The following is a 17,081-nucleotide window of genomic DNA, read 5'->3' as shown; positions in this document are numbered from 1 at the left end:
ATAATTTATTAATTCTTAATTTACTGCGATATAAATGTTAGATTAATAAATATCCTTAGAAATGATATGCAATTCTATATCTCTAAGTACGTGACTTAGAAATGAGATTATGAGAATAGTATCAATATTTCTAAAGGTCCGTAGTCAAGTATTATTATTAAGGAATAATAATAATAATGCATTAAGACTGGTGTGTTTGTTGACTAATGATCACATCTCATTGATCATATGTATGATGATACTAAAGTCAAAAACACAGGCAGATGTATATGTACATGGTGCTGGACATACCCAATGTGAAATTCTACATGTCTGTTGTGTCATAAGTAATTCTCACAGTGATAATGATGTAATGGTCCTTAGACCTGAAGTCATTATATTCATATACGAGAATTAATATACATTGATTCCATTAAAAGTTGTCCTTGACCGGGTAATGATAAAAGTGGACATTGAGTATATTATGAATCGTATGAGAAATATGAATGATCTAGATGAGATTTAACCCTCCCATTTTGGGAGTGATATTATTGGCCTCTTGTGTGAGCTAGACTATGAAATGCGTGGCCACGCTCAAATATTGATTTGATATGATAGTCTACTCATTGATCAAGGAAACTTGGACTAAACTATGATGAGGATGACACATTACATGCCGCTAGTTTAATCTATAATATTTGGTTAAAGAGATTATATTACATTGTACATTATTCATGAAAGGTTTAATCGATCACCGATACTTGGGTAGCAATGATGTATTACTAGATGCCGCTCATTGTTTGTGGTTTTAAATTAGATTTAAAATTCGTTGTCAACGTAATAATAACCTATAGGGTCACACACGAAGAATGTTTGAAGGATTATTTTATTTAAATTGGATTTAAATTATATTAAAGTAATTTAAATTATTTATAATATTAATTAAGTATGACTTAATTAATTAGATAAATATTGATATTCGAATTTACTAATATTAATTATGAAATTCATTTGTTAAATAATTAAGTGAGACTTAATTATAATACAAATAGAAATTTCGAATTAATAATAACTCATAATTAGTTAAGAGTTATAATTCTTATTATACTCTCTATATAATATCTCTTGTGTGGCTGATTTTGTATGCAAGACTTTTATTAAAACCCTAGCCACCAAGGGAGAAGATAGATAGAGCAAGAAAAAATGAGTTTGTGCTAGTACACATTCAATCCTTGCGTTCAAGCATTCGTGTGGATACCGATAGAGCGTAGATCACGAGAGCGGGATGCGTGGTGATTGAACAAGTTTTGGATCTCCATTAGTCAACCAATTTGTAAAGCTTTTTAAGGTAAACAATCTGATCTACGAATTAAATATCTATTTTTCGCATGGATCCTGTGGTGGATTTCAAAAATTCTAATTTTTCACGTTTTTAATTACTGTTTCTGTTGCGTTTATGTGCTCGAAACCCTTCAATGGCATCAGAGCTACTTGCGAAAAGTGTTTAATTCGTTTATGTGTTTACTGGTTTTATGATGATAACATGTATACAATATTCCATGACTATTATGTATGCGATTTTGTATGTTTTACATGTTGTTATGTTTATATATGCATATGTATGTATATATTTTGAATATATGATATTCATGAGAGTTGTATAATCATATGATGATTATATAATCTGTATATATACTGATATATACATGTTTTGTGTTTATTCTTATTATATAAATCATATTTGATACGATTCTGAATCGGATATAGCAGATTTAAATCTGGGTTTGGTGTCCGATTTTGGCAAACGAATACGCTATTTCATATGGAATCGAGCGTCTGAACGGAACTGATAACTAAAGCTATCAGCGACTGATCTGTAAGGCGTTTGATGTCGTTAAGACCCTGTAATCAACGATTTAATGTTTTAAGAATTTGATTTTGATTTTTGGGATTTTTTCCATATTTTGTTTTTATGATTAGATCATGATGGGTATGATATGTTAAGATCATATAATGTGTTTTAACATGTTCTTATGTATTAATTGAGCATGGTGGATGGTTATGGCTTATGACCTTAGGTTAATGGTTTTGGTTTTTTAAATATGACTTGCATGTTGTTTAATCTTGTAATTTTTAAATCTCGAATGTAACTCGAGTTCTTCTTGTAAGTTCATTAGATTAGTTTTTGTATTTCATTCTTGTAATGTACATGAAGACATGAAGATTTAAATATCAAGGGTAATCCCACATGGAGGCCATCCAAGGAAGCAATACAAGAAAGGAGAGATGTCATAGTTAGCTTGTATTTATTTTTCACCTTAGATTGACCTAGATCTTTGTCATTAGCTTGATGAAGATCACATAGGATAAAACCATAACCAACCCCGTTTATTTATTGCACTTTACATATATATGCGCATATGATGAATGTATGTGTAGAGTAGTTTATAAAGATGCATGCTTAATTAGATTAAGGATGTTTGTATTAGATACAACACTCATGCCATGCTTGTTAAACAAGATAAAATCTTTAACGACTCGAGATTTTAAAATGAACAAACGATTATGAGATTCTCGTGTTTATGAAACACATAATAAAATACAAATTTTCTTTATTTCTGACATGAGGCGATTTTGTCAAAAGCGAGTTCTTTGAACTTGTAAGGTTGTGGGTTTTAAGCGAGACCGTTGTGACTCCCTCACTACCTGGAAATCAAACCATTGACGAATATTGATTTGAAGTATTTTATTCAAGGAAAAATTGGGAATCTCTTTATAATGGGATCATGGTCGTTTTAAAATTAACAAAACCCTAAAGTTAATATTAAGTTGATCGGATTCCTTCCAATAAGTCTAATGCGTTAACTCTAGATCGATAAGGAGTGGGTTCGCCAAAGCGAAGTACTCTCATCTATCGTGGGAGATGTGTTGAAATATATTTGTAATGCCCCCAAATTCGGGGTCAGGAATCTGGGTTGTCACGCAATCCTACAATCATGTGTAACCTGCATTAACTCAATAATCCAATAATTCCATATCACAGACCCTCAATCTCACACACTCACAAGTTATAGTCTTAGAAATGACGTACAACAAGTATCATCTGTTATTAAAACTCAAATATACTTTACAGGATCTCAAACAATTATTCATAACCTCTACATGAAGTTACAATAATTACGACTGATATCTTATACCTATCTAATACTCTGGAACACCTGAGACAAAGCTGTCAGGGATTCTCCCCATGACTGCAAGCGACTAAGTCCCACACCGGTATACTGGTTATCCGTTGTGTAGTGTCATTTAAAAGAAAGCAAGAGTGAGCTATAATGCCCAACATAATAATGTACAGTATGAAAATGACTGTATGATAAACTCACGTAAAACATCATATATGATAATTACGTTTTATTTGAAAATAGTTTACCTTGGTGATACACACCTTCTTATGAAAACAATCCTTTAGTGGATTTTATTATCCTGCGAATACCTTTTCTACTAGTAGAAGGACGCCACATTAGTATCTCGGTTATCACCCTTGCCGCATTCGGGATACGTGTCCCATTTTTGGGTATACACATACTTCACAAGTTCCTGAGTACACAAAGTACCTTCGCCTGCGGTACCTTTGGTAGTCCATCTAGCACACATAGTACCACAGTCTACCCCTCCCTTGTCCTTTTAAAAGAATTCTATCATATCTTGAGAACTCGAACCACATCGAAGTTCCCCAAGCATTTTGCTTGTTGATGGAAACAGCTTATCTTACTAGGATATAAATATTTATATATATATACGTACTTCCGAAATTTTCGGAGGAAGTACTAAGGATGTGAGTTAACCGTTGTCAACAGATAATTAAATAAGGGGAAAAGTTTCTCCTTGAAACTATATTCAAAATATTAAATAAGTCGGGATAATATTCTCCGACGATCTGAAATTATTCGAATGATTTTCGAAATCAGAAAGTAATTTAAATCTGGTTCTATGATTTTTAAATTAAAAATAAACCCCTTAATAAATAGTAAATAATTAAACCTCGAAGGAGTTAACCTTTAAAAGAATAAAATAATATTTCCTAACTAATTTATGTTTAATAAATTAATAAACTTTAATATTTAATCAAGATTGAAGTAAATATTTATTGGAGAATACTTTTCCCTAATAAATTAATAGTAAGTAAATATTTCTTGTCCAAACGATAAAGTATAGTTGAGGGAATACGATCTTTGGAAATCGTTTTAATAAAAGCTCGAGGTGTTTAATATTTGTAAGTGGACGTTGAGTCCCTTGAAACGTAACTACTATGGACCTTAATCGTCCTATAAATATCACCGGAATGATTCCCGGGTTTTTATTTTATAAAAACAAAACTGAACGACTCTCGGTCTTACAACTTATACATCACGCTCTACTGTAGCGCTAATATTCTTAAATAAAGCATCTCCGGAATACTTCCGGGTTTTCATCAATTTTTACTAACCGATCATCGGTCTAAAATATTTACACGCCACGCTACTCGCTAGCGTTAACGTTCTCAATTATAAACTCCTCCGGGATACTTCCGGGTTTTATAAGCTTACACCGACCGACTCTCGGTCTAAATATAACATTTCGAACTCGGTATGAACATATACTAGAAATTATCAATAATAGAGGAATGTAATATATCTCAAACTTCATAAAATAGTTTAAAGCAATCTCTTGCATATATCACAGTTTTGTAAAATATTCACAACACAACAGTTCTTAAAAGGTAGGGTTTGAAAACTTTCCTGGGTATCCTGAGGTGGAGGATCCTCTAGGTTCCGCTCGAAAATCTATAATCATAACACAAGTCCTTTTGTTAGGTCCCATTCTAATTTACGACTACCCGCACTCATGCGCTAATTATTATGCACCCTCTCAACTTATATTACCCTCATTATTTATTTAAGTCCTTATTCACATTATGGTCGCTTCCTTTTTCAAAGTATCTTAAGTCCATTTTCATTTTCATCGTCGACTCCGCTTATGGATTCTACGGTTTTTAATTGTGCGGTCTCGGCTCCGATATATTTATAAAATTGAAAAATCATTATTTTCACTTGAAATCTTTATGGAAGTTAAGAAACTCAATTTACTACTCTCTGTAAAATTTTCATAATTTATGAACATTTTTAAATCGATCCTTTATATTTTCAAAGTTCGTAATTTGTAGCAGTTTTTGTTGTGTAAATCACTTTTAGTAAAACAACCGTAACTTTTGATCCGTAAATCGGAATCAAGCGATTCAAGAGTCTAAATGATCCTTGTAACATTTTATATCATAATAAAGGGTTATTTTTCAAGAAACTACATTTTAAATTTTCGGGACTTTCTGCAGAAACTTAAAGTTACATTTTGTTCATTTTAACGAGATTACGTTTATGATCGGAGTTTCGTTTACGCCTTAGATCTTTATACTACCACTACCAATCAACATATTATCATCAACACACTAACTCCTCTCAAGAACATCATGTTCTTGAGGCAACAAAAATCAATCTTAATTCTACTTAGCTAAACATCAAGATTTCAACAATACCACCACTAAAACTAGGTTTACAACTACATACAAAAAGGATCTTGAAATTGAATCTTAAATAAAGTTGGGGTCAAAGATTTTTACCTTTCTTGAGGACTTGAGATGTTTTCTTGATGATGGTGAAGTCTTGGGAGTGCTTAGTATAGTTTTTGGAACCTAAACCACCATTGAAATCAAGAAACCAAAGAAGAGTTACTATTTATACTATTCATTAGCAACTTTCTTGATTTTATTTCACCCATCAAACCTTGATAAAAAGAGCTCAAAGATTTATATTACCTTAGTTTGGTTGTTAGGAAGCTTGAGAATTAATGGGAGGATTTATCCATGGCTAGAACTTCAGGTTTTGATTTTGATTTTCTTGGTTTGAAGAAGAAAGCCGAATGGAGAGAAGTGGGAGAGAAGAAGTGTTTGTTTCTTGGTTGCTTCTTGGAATAATGCAAGTGGTAGCTTGTGATATCTTATATTGATTGATATTATCTAGTTTAGAATCCTAGGTTTTGATTTATGTTGCCAATCTTGGAGACAAACCTAGCTAGCTTGTGGTAGATTACAAGCTAAGCCACTTGCTTAGCTTCCTTAGCTTACTATTCTATTATCCTTTGTTGATCATCCTATCTCTAGCTCACTATTTGATAAAGTAACCATGGTTACTATTTTACCATGGTTAGATAGTGCGTTACATTTATTTAATCATTTACGCGTTCGCTCGGTCGCTTATACGTTTTCGAATTACTTCCTCGTAAATGGTTCGCGACGTAATTCTTTTCATATTTATTCCTTATGTTTTGAATTATCATACTTGGATATAAATCCGTAGGGTTTTAGTTTTGTAATTATATTACGATTCCCGTAATCCTTGATGAGTCGTATATATGGTCGTTTTTCAAAGTTCGTTTTCTTCGAAAACTAATAGCGTTTACATACACTCATTTGATACATATAATCATAATATCAACTCCGAAACTCATTTTCTCATGCACTACATAATGTGGGCTAAAATGTTTTCCTCGTATGTCAGGGTTACTATTCATTAAACGTTTTTACAAGGTCTCAAAATTTCGAGTTATTACAGTTTTGCCCTCTAACAAGGATTCCGTCCCGGAATCAATTAGAAAATAAGTGGGGATATCTATTCCTCATTGCATCTTCAAGTTCCCAAGTTGACTCTTTGACATTTTGATTCCTCCACAAGATTTTAACCAGCTTCACAGTCTTGTTCCTCAGCACTTGTTCTTTTTGGTCCATTATCCTTACTGGTTGCTCGATGTAGGTCGGGTTTGGTTGTATATCTACCTGCTCGTATTCTATTACATGTCGTGCATCTGCATGGTACTTCCTTAACATGGACATGTGGAACACGTTGTGCATTTGATACAGATTAGGAGGCAAGGTGAGCTTGTAAGCTAAAGGTTCTATTCTCCTCAAAATTTTAAAGGGTCCTATGAATCTGGGACTCAGCTTCCCTTTCTTTCCAAACCTCATTACTCCCTTACATGGAGATACCTTTAACAATACTGAATCCCCTACTTCGTATTCTCTATCCTTTCGAATCTCATCACTCCCTTCCCGGGAGGCACTTTCAACAATACTTGGTCCGCTACTTCGTACTTTCTGTCTTTATAGTTCTGGTCTGCATATCTCTATTGTTCATCCTGGGCTGCCACTAGCCGGGTGCTGATAAGTTCTAGGAATTCCTTGGTCTGTGGACTCAACTATGGTCCAGTATCCTCCGCTTACCAATTTCTTCCCAACCTAAGGGAGAACGATTATTTCTTCCGTACAAAGCTTTGTAGCCTTTCCAATGCATGCATGATAACTCGTTATTGTCGGTAATTCGATTAACGTCAACTGTTCGCTTCATTTCCCTTAAAAATCTATAATATGGATGATTAGCGCATCTTATTTAGAATCATGCTTCCACTTATTCATTTCCCCCTCCATCCCTCCTACTAGTGCTAAAGTTTCGTTCCTTAACGCTTCCCCATTTTGGCACATCATCTCTGTCGATTATTTTATGTATAAAGTTCTCGTCGTATTTCTACACGCTCGTCTCATGTTACACGCTTAGTGTCAGATTTAACATTTCTTGTTATAGTAATGTACAGCACACCATCGTCCTGTTGCCATCTTGAAGGAAGCACCATTTTATACGCAATTGATTGACACGTTATAGGATCGTGGAACGTTCAGCTTCCGTCATCGGTCAGACTTCTTTAATCATTTCCTGTATAATATCTATAGTACTACGATACCTTCTGGGTCATACTTGTTATTCTCGCTAGCACCTTAGACGTATTCACGTTTATTGGTATTTGCTACCAGTGGCCTTTATAGGGCGTGTACGATCTTCTTTGCCTTCTATCAGCTCTGACAATGACATCCTTCATTCTTTCACGCCGTCCTTCGTAAGGGATATCAGCGACTATTTTTCGTATGCTAACGTGGTAAGTACATCTACACGAATTATCTGTCAACAATAGGAGATTCCCCAAACCTTTCCAAATAAAAGGTAAGTCACAAGACGTATCTTTAATGGTCAGGATAGTCCTCTCATTCTACTTGTCGATTTGAGAACTCCAAGTCGTGCCTCTGTCCGTCCTTTTTCACAAAATATCTTTGGAAATAGTCCCGTTGTGAAATTAAATCTTGGGTCCTTGTGCGGCGCAGTCGTCACGGGGTCTCTCTGTCCCAATTATCTATTCTGCGTTCATATTTTTTTTTAAAGTGGACATCTATCGTTTGTTAAATAAGCGGTCTTATTTAATCTATCACTCAAAATCCTCAAGTCGCACGACGGCTAACTTGGTTCTTGATAATCCTCCTTCAAAATTTATTATAATTAACTCTTACTCCCATTCAGGTCATATATAGGCCGCAATCGCCCAAATTTTAAACCTCGCCTTTCCGTTTTCATTTTCAACCATGTCGAATACTTACTTACCTACTCAATGACATCCTTTTTCATATTCTGTCATGACTAATATTCGTTTATGTTTTTAGGCATCTCTAAGTCTTCCTGTTAAGTATTAAAGGTTCTTTTCATGCGATCCTTCTCATCAGTTATTCTGAGATTTGTCATCCTCAATATATCTTTTCCTACTTAAAGTGTCGGCCACCACATTGGCCTTTCCTTGATGATAATAGATTTCTCAATCATAGCCTTTGATCAATTTGACTATAGCCTCTATCTCGTGTTTAGTGAAAAAAAATATTCCAAAATTTTCGCATAAGTAAACTCCTTGTCCCTTTCAGTCCGAACCTTATCGCAATTATTCCAGATCATTATTAGGACGCCTTATGTCATGGTCCTTAAGCTGAATAAACAAAATCCTATTTTTATCGTGGAGTATTTCTAACAAGAGGTTATTACTAATCTTATGTTCACTTTTTTTAAAGTCTTATTCCTCGAATTCATACATGATTGGTCTTTCCCGAATTCATTAGTTCTTATCCCAATAGTGTTTCACAGAAGCGTACCTCGCTAATCACGTTATATCTCTATTATCGTTCTTCTATAACAATGTTAAAGATCCTTATTATAATAACTAAACATGGTATTCCATTTTTAAAATAACTTACTCATCACGATGCTCCGATTGCACCATCATAGCACTGAGCTTTCAGTCTCATATTACAACAATCAGTTCTCAATTATACCTCTCTTTGTTCGGAAGGCAATTAGCCTTGGAAAAATGATTTTCATGATATCGATGAAATTTAGACAATCTTAACAAGATTTCAAAATCTAACATCTGAACAAATAATGAGCTCTGAATAAAAGAGTCACAACACTCAGAAAAGTTATAACTTGAAAGGAAGAATACAACAAGGATTATCCTTCCATGTCCTCAGAATTTTATATTGTGATATTATAGAGAATATCCATTGAAAGCAATGATTGCTGAATAATAACATCATACGAATGATACTTGTAAGATTTTCCCATTGAAAGAATACTTTTCTTTTCGAATAACGAAGAAAATTTGAAATAACATTCTCAACCAAAGGTTAATCATTGAGGTTTCAAAATGATTTTATTTTGAAGGAAGGAATTTTACTCAATGATTTAACAAATAAGGAAGTATATTGTTCTTCAATCACTTTATGATTTTAATTGGTTATTCTTTATATAAACGAAAGAATAGAATATTTCATGAACAAAATATTTCATGAAACTGAATATGAATTTTCGTTTGAGTGGGCGACCTAGTTAGGTCTCAATTAAATCATTCTTTGAAAATTTCATCAACAATTAAATGTTGCATATGTAATGCACGACGGAATAATAAAAATTTGATTGGAAGTGGAACTAGAAAAATAATAGCTAGTTCATATCAAGCATTATTATCAACCGGCTAAGAAAATGGCCAACACAATTGGTTTGGCCATAGCAACTAGCTAGGACGATTAACTAGGCTTTCGTCGTATTAATTAGAATTTTGACTAGTTAGGACTATTAATTAGTCATTCATGAGAACATATGCAACTAGGCATATTTCAGTTTGTTTGTAAAAAAAATCTCAACATTGTAACCACTGAAGAAATTGTGGCTACCTGGATGACGATTTTGAAATAAAGAGTTTTTAAATTTGGGCCGAGAAAGACAATTATAACTCTGAATCGAGTGGTCTTGGCATCGGAACAATCGATAGCCTCTTATCAAATATTTTTTTCCAAATAAAGGGTACACTCATAGGTGCCCTAGTTCACATACTTTATCAGATCTTTAAATAGAATTGAATTCGGAATACCAATATCAAATTGATACCCTTACTATGATTTCAAAGTTCAATATATAATTTCATCCTGATTAGAAGGAAAGGATTTCCGAGGAATATATGGATATTAGATCATCCATGTTTTTAATAATTTGTTAGATATTTACAATCTCGACTGAGAAGAGTAAGTAAGAAAGAAGAATCAAATAAAGATACTCATTATGAATATTCATCGATGAATTGAGGGAAAATTTATATATATATATATATAATCTATTGGATAATTGAAATGAAGTATAAATATCTCTGAGTTGAACAAGAAGATCATAATCTATGAATGAAAGTTCATGGATTAACTAAAAGAATTGAACAAGTCCTGATGCGGAGAAAGACTATTCAAGATGGTCACATCAGAAGTTCAAAGTAGGGAACGAAAAAGATTGCCTGATATAACTTATCCAGGCAATACGAATGATCAACAATTTAGAGGGAGTAACGTGACAGTGAGTAGGTGCCAAAATATTTCACTGATTATCATAACTCTCGTCATTATCCATCTGAGGATGATCCTACCTCTTCTTCTTCGTAATTCCATGTTTCAAATAGTTTCTCTTTCAACATTTCTTTAAAATCTCTTACTAACTTGACTTTCGCACGTATATCTGTCATTCCGGTGTTTTACCTCGAAGACATTACTCAGAAATATTCCAAAAACATCTGTTAAGCCGATAGTTTCCTACTACACGAATCTGTTACTAACTATAAGTGGCCAGTTCCCCCTGGGAACAGATCAAAAAGATCTCTTAGGGATCTTAATGCAGTCCATAAGTTCAGTGGCATGTGTGTGTAATTGAACATACGTTACCGAATATATTAGAGGTATATGAGTATATATATATGTAGCCTCTGACATCATATCTACCGAAGAATTCCGCTTTAGACTCACTGGTCTATCCTTTTTTAAAAGGTTCTAAGATCGAACTATCGCTCATTGTAATCTTACTCCATTCAATTGTAGTCATGTCATCGATTCTCAATGCTCTCGATCTCTGAGCTAAACCATTATAACCTTACATGTTAAGCGCACTAATAATATCACATAGTGTACTCGTCTTATGATGACATTCTTATATTACATTCAAATATTCCGTAATAGAATTAGAATCCTTAAGGGTATATTGGACACTATCTCTGGTGAGTTTGTGATTAATACAGCATTCTCATCCTCATTGGTAAAATGACACCTTCATATAGTTTGGGTCACTAACCTCAACTGTATACTAATAGTTAGACTTTATGGTTCTTATGTGATGCCCCTTCATGGGCAACCTATAAAGAACTACAAGTAACCATACTTGTGTTATCAAAATGAACATATGGTGTTGGTAATGTCGTCTTTACTCCAATGCCCTGGAGACTCAGCTCCGAGTTCTACATCCACATCATTGCCAAATCATATATGATTCTAATTTTTTTTTCTTCTCATCATTCTGATAATCTCCAGTGGTCTCATTAGTCATACCTTAATACCTCAAATATACACTTATCCTAACCTACACATTGAGGCTACATCCGGTAGTCCAATGATGAACTCTATATGAGCTCTTACGAAATCTCGCATCTAGACAGACTCCTAACACTCTCGTCTCTGAGTACTATAACTTAATGCTCTGATACCATTTCTGTAACGCCCCCAAATCCGGGGTCAGGAATCTGGGTTGTCACGCAATCCTTCAATCATGTGTAACCTGCATTAACTCAATAATCCAATAATTCCATATCACAGACCCCCAATCTCACACACTCACAAGTTATAGCCTTAGAAACCACGTACAACAAGTATCATCTGTTATTAAAAGTCAAATGTACTTTACGGGATCTCAAACAATTATTCATAACCTCTACATGAAGTTACAATAATTACGACTGATATCTTATACCTATCTAATACTCTGGAATACCTGAGACAAAGCTGGCAGGGATTCTCCCCATGACTGCAAGCGACTAAGTCCCACAACGGCATACTGGTTATCTGTTGTATTGTGTCATTTAAAAGAAAGCAAGAGTGAGCTATAATGCCCAGCATAATAATGTACAGTATGAAAATGACTGTATGATAAACTCACGTAAAACATCATATATGATAATTACGTTTTATTTGAAAATAGTTTACCTTGGTGATACACACATTCTTATGAAAACAATGCTTTAGTGGGTTTTATTATCCCTCGAATACCTTAATAGTAAACCCAACACCTAGGCTTGGGTTACGGTATTGCATTACAATTCCAATCGGAAGAATAGGACACTCGTTGGAGCCACCGCATACGATGATCAGTCGTAATATGATAATAGTAACCTTTTCTACTAGTAGAAGGATGGCACCTTCGTATCCCGGTTATCACCCTTGCCGCATTCGGGATACGTGTCCCATTTTTGGGTATACACATACTTCACAAGTTCCTGAGTACACAGAGTACCTTCGCCTGCGGTACCTTTGGTAGTCCATCTAGCACATATAGTACCAGAGTCTACCCCTCTCTTGTCCTTTTAAAAGAATTCTATCATATCTCGAGAACTCGAACCACATCGAAGTTCCCCAAGCATTTTGCTTGTTGATAGAAACAGCTTATATTACTAGGATATAAATATTTATATATATACGTACTTCCGAAATTTTCAGAGGAAGTACTAAGGATGTGAGTTGACCGTTGTCAACAGATAATTAAATAAGGGGGGAAATTTTCTCCTTGAAACGATATTCAAAATGTTAAATAAGTCGGGATAATATTCTCCGACGATCTGAAATTATTCGAATGATTTTCGAAATCAGAAAGTAATTTAAATCCGGTTCAATGATTTTTAAATCATAAATAAACCCTTTAATAAATAGTAAATAATTAAATGATAATCGATAAATAATTAAACCTCGAAGGAGTTTACCTTTAAAAGAATGAAATAATATTCCCCAACTAATTTATGTTAAATAAATTAATAAACTTTAATATTAATCAAGATTGAAGTAAATATTTACTGGAGAATACTTCTCCCTAATAAATGAATAGTAAGTAAATATTTCTTATCCAAACGATAAAGTATAGTTGAGGGAATACGATTTTGGAAATCGTTTTAATAAAAGCTCGAGGTGTTTAATATTTGTAAGTGGACGTTGAGTCTCTTGAAACGTAACTACTCTGGACCTTAATCGTCCTATAAATATCACCGGAATGATTCCCGGGTTTTTATTTTATAAAAACAAAACTGACCGACTCTCGGTCTTACAACTTATACATCACGCTCTACTATAACGCTAATATTCTTAAATAAAGCATCTCCGGAATACTTCCGGGTTTTCATCAATTTTTACTAACCGATCCTCGGTCTAAAATATATACACGTCACGCTACTCGCTAGCGTTAACGTTCTCAATTATAAACTCCTCCGGGATACTTCCGGGTTTTATAATCTTACACCGACCGACTCTCGGTCTAAATATAACATTTCAAACTCGGTATGAACATATACTAGAAATTATCAACAATAGAGTAATGTAATACATCTCAAACTTCGTAAAACAGTTTAAAGCAATCTGATGCATATATCACAGTTTTGTAAAATATTCACAACACAACAGTTCTTAAAAGGTAGGGTTTGAAAACTTGCCTGGGTATCTTGAGGTGGAGGATGCTCTAGGTTCCGCTCGGAAATCTATAATCAAAACACAAGTCGTTTTGTTAGGTCCCGTTCTAATTAACGGTTACCCGCACTCATGCGCTAATCATTATGCACCCTCTCAACTTATATTACCCTTATTATTTCTTTAAGTCCTTATTCACATTATGGTCGCTTCTTTTTTCAAAGTATCTTAAGTCCATTTTCATTTTCGTCGTCGGCTCCACTTATTGATTCTACGGTTTCTAATCGCGCGGTCTCGACTATGATATTTTTATAAAATTGAAAATCATTATTTTCACTTGAACTATTAATGGAAGTTAGGAAACTCAATTTAATAATCTCTGTAAAATTTTCATGATTTATGAACATTTTTAAGTCGATCCTTTATATTTTCAAAGTTCGTAATTTGTAATAGTTTTTTTGTGTAAATCACTTTAGTAAAATGGCCATAACTTTTGATCCGTAAATCGGAATCAAGCGATTCAAGCACCTAAACGATCCTTGTAACATTTTATATCATAATCAAGGGTTACTTTTCAAGAAAATACAGTGTATATCTTCGGGAATTTCTGCAGAAACTTAAAGTTATGTTTTGTTCGTTTTAACGAGATTACGTTTATGATCGGAGTTTCGTTTACGCCTTAGATCTTTATACTACCACCACCAATCAACATATTATCATCAACACACTAAATACTCTCAAGAACATCATGTTCTTGAGGCAACAACAATCAACCTTAATTCTACTTAGCTAAACATCAAGATTTCAACAATACCACCACTACAACTAGGTTTACAACTACATACAAAAAGGATCTTGAAATTGAATCTAAAATAAATTTGGGGTCAAAGATTTTTACCTTTCTTAAGGGCTTGAGATGTGTTCTTGATGATGGTGAAGTATTGGAAGTGCTTAGTATAGTTTTTGGAACCTGAAACCACCATTGAAATCAAGAAACCAAAGAAGAGTTACTATTCATAATATTCATTAGCAACTTTCTTGATTTTATTTCACCCGTCAAACCTTGATAAAAAGAGCTCAAAGATTTATCTTACCTTATTTTGGTTGTTAGAAAGCTTGAGAATTAATGGGAGGATTTATCCATGGCTAGAACTTGAGATTTTAATTTTGATTTCCTTGGTTTGAAGAAGAAAGCCGAATGGAGAGAAGTGGGAGAGAAGAAGTGTTTGTTTCTTGGTTGCTTCTTGGAATAATGCAAGTGGTAGCTTGTGATATCTTATATTGATTGATATTCTCTAGTTTAGAATCCTAGGTTTTGATTTATGTTGCCAATCTTGGAGACAAATCTAGCTAGCTTGTGGTAGATTACAAGCTAAGCCACTTGCTTAGCTTCCTTAGCTTACTATTCTATTAGCCTTGGTTGATCATCCTATCTCTAGCTCACTATTTGATAAAGTAACCATGGTTACTTTTTTACCATGGTTAGTTAGTGCGTTACATTTATTTAATCATTTACGTGTTCGCTCGGTCGCTTAAACGTTTTCCAATTACTTCCTCGTAAATGGTTCGCGACGTAATTCCTTTCGTATTTATTCCTTATGTTTTGAATTATCATACTTGGATATAAATCCGTAGGGTTTTAATTTTGTAATTATATTGCGATTCCCGTAATCCTCGATGAGTCATAAATATGGTCATTTTTCAAAGTTCGTTTTCTTCGAAAACTAATAGCGTTTACATACACTCATTTGGTACATATAATCATAATATCAACTCCGAAACTCATTTTCTCATGCACTACATAGTGTGGGCTAAAATGTTTTCCTCGTCTATCAAGGTTACTATTCATTAAACGTTTTTACAAGGTCTCTAAAATTTGAGTTATTACAATATTGATACTTTTGACCAGTGGGTTTGACTTAACTAAGTCACCACAATAGGATTGTGAACTTAGATGCATAGAGTTTGGCGAGATTTATTGGATAAATATGAACAAATGTTGTTCCACCAAGATATCCAAGAGTTATATAGTTGATATAATTGACAAATGTTGTCTACCTAAATAATCATGTTTTAGGAGAAAAGCCAAAGCTGACCTAACGTATGGTGAAATATGGATCTTGGCTCACTAGAAAGGATATAGAAGATATTCTTTCCGAATTAATAGTTAGGGCTATTGATTTGATAAAAATAGTGGGAGATATATATTGTGTATATATATGAATAATCACTTGAACATAATTTAATGATCATCTGTAGACCAAGTCATTTTATGTACTTTAATATTGTAGATATCAAATGACAAATAACATAAATAACTTCTCTATGTAATAGTCCTTGAGAAGGATAAACTAACATGAAATAATTTCCTCAATTGACATGGGAACTTGAGGATTTTCCTCAAGTTCAAGGATGTCACTCAAACCCCTCCCTTATTTTTTTTATCTGAGAATGAAACATATGCTGAACAAAATACTTACCAGAAGCAAATTAATTATATAACTGATGTTTCATGTCTCATGCTTATAATTATGAGTGATGCGCTTTAGAAGCAACAAGAGCATAATGATGCTTATGATAGGATTGAGCACCTTCAAAGGATGTTTGAAGGATAGGCTCATTAGAAAGATTTGACAATAATAAGGCACCATACTTTTGTATTAATGGGAGAATGATATCTGGTTGGACCACATATTCTAAAGATGATAGGTATATATACCTTGATATTTTGGGTTTCAAGAAGAGTCTAGAGACTCAGCTTGATTTGATCAAACAATCTTTGAATAACTTCTATTCTTAATTTGTTAAGAACAAAAGGAATGAGATAGACAGAACACTCACTGAGTTGTTAAGCATGTTTAGAACTGCTGAAAATAACACGGTAAAGGCATGAATTACGTCCATATTAATGATGTACACATGGAATGCAAATGGGAAAGGAAAGTGGACAGGCAAGGTGAATATTTGGTCTTATTCGGTGCCAAACCAAAGTCCAATCCTAAAGGGCTTTTGAAGCCTGATAGTGGTGTTGCTAAAGGAGATGATTGTCACTTCTGTGGAAATAACTAGATGATTGGAAGTTAAATTGTCGAGCTTATTTGGAAGATCTAAAGAAGAAGACTAGCAATGGTCAAGCTTCAGGTATCGGGTTAGTGATAAGTGGCATTTTATACCA

The sequence above is a fragment of the Apium graveolens genome, chromosome 2 (genome assembly GCF_009905375.1).
Source record: "Apium graveolens cultivar Ventura chromosome 2, ASM990537v1, whole genome shotgun sequence".
Classification (NCBI taxonomy): domain Eukaryota; kingdom Viridiplantae; phylum Streptophyta; class Magnoliopsida; order Apiales; family Apiaceae; genus Apium; species Apium graveolens.
This window is presented reverse-complemented; position numbering follows the sequence as displayed.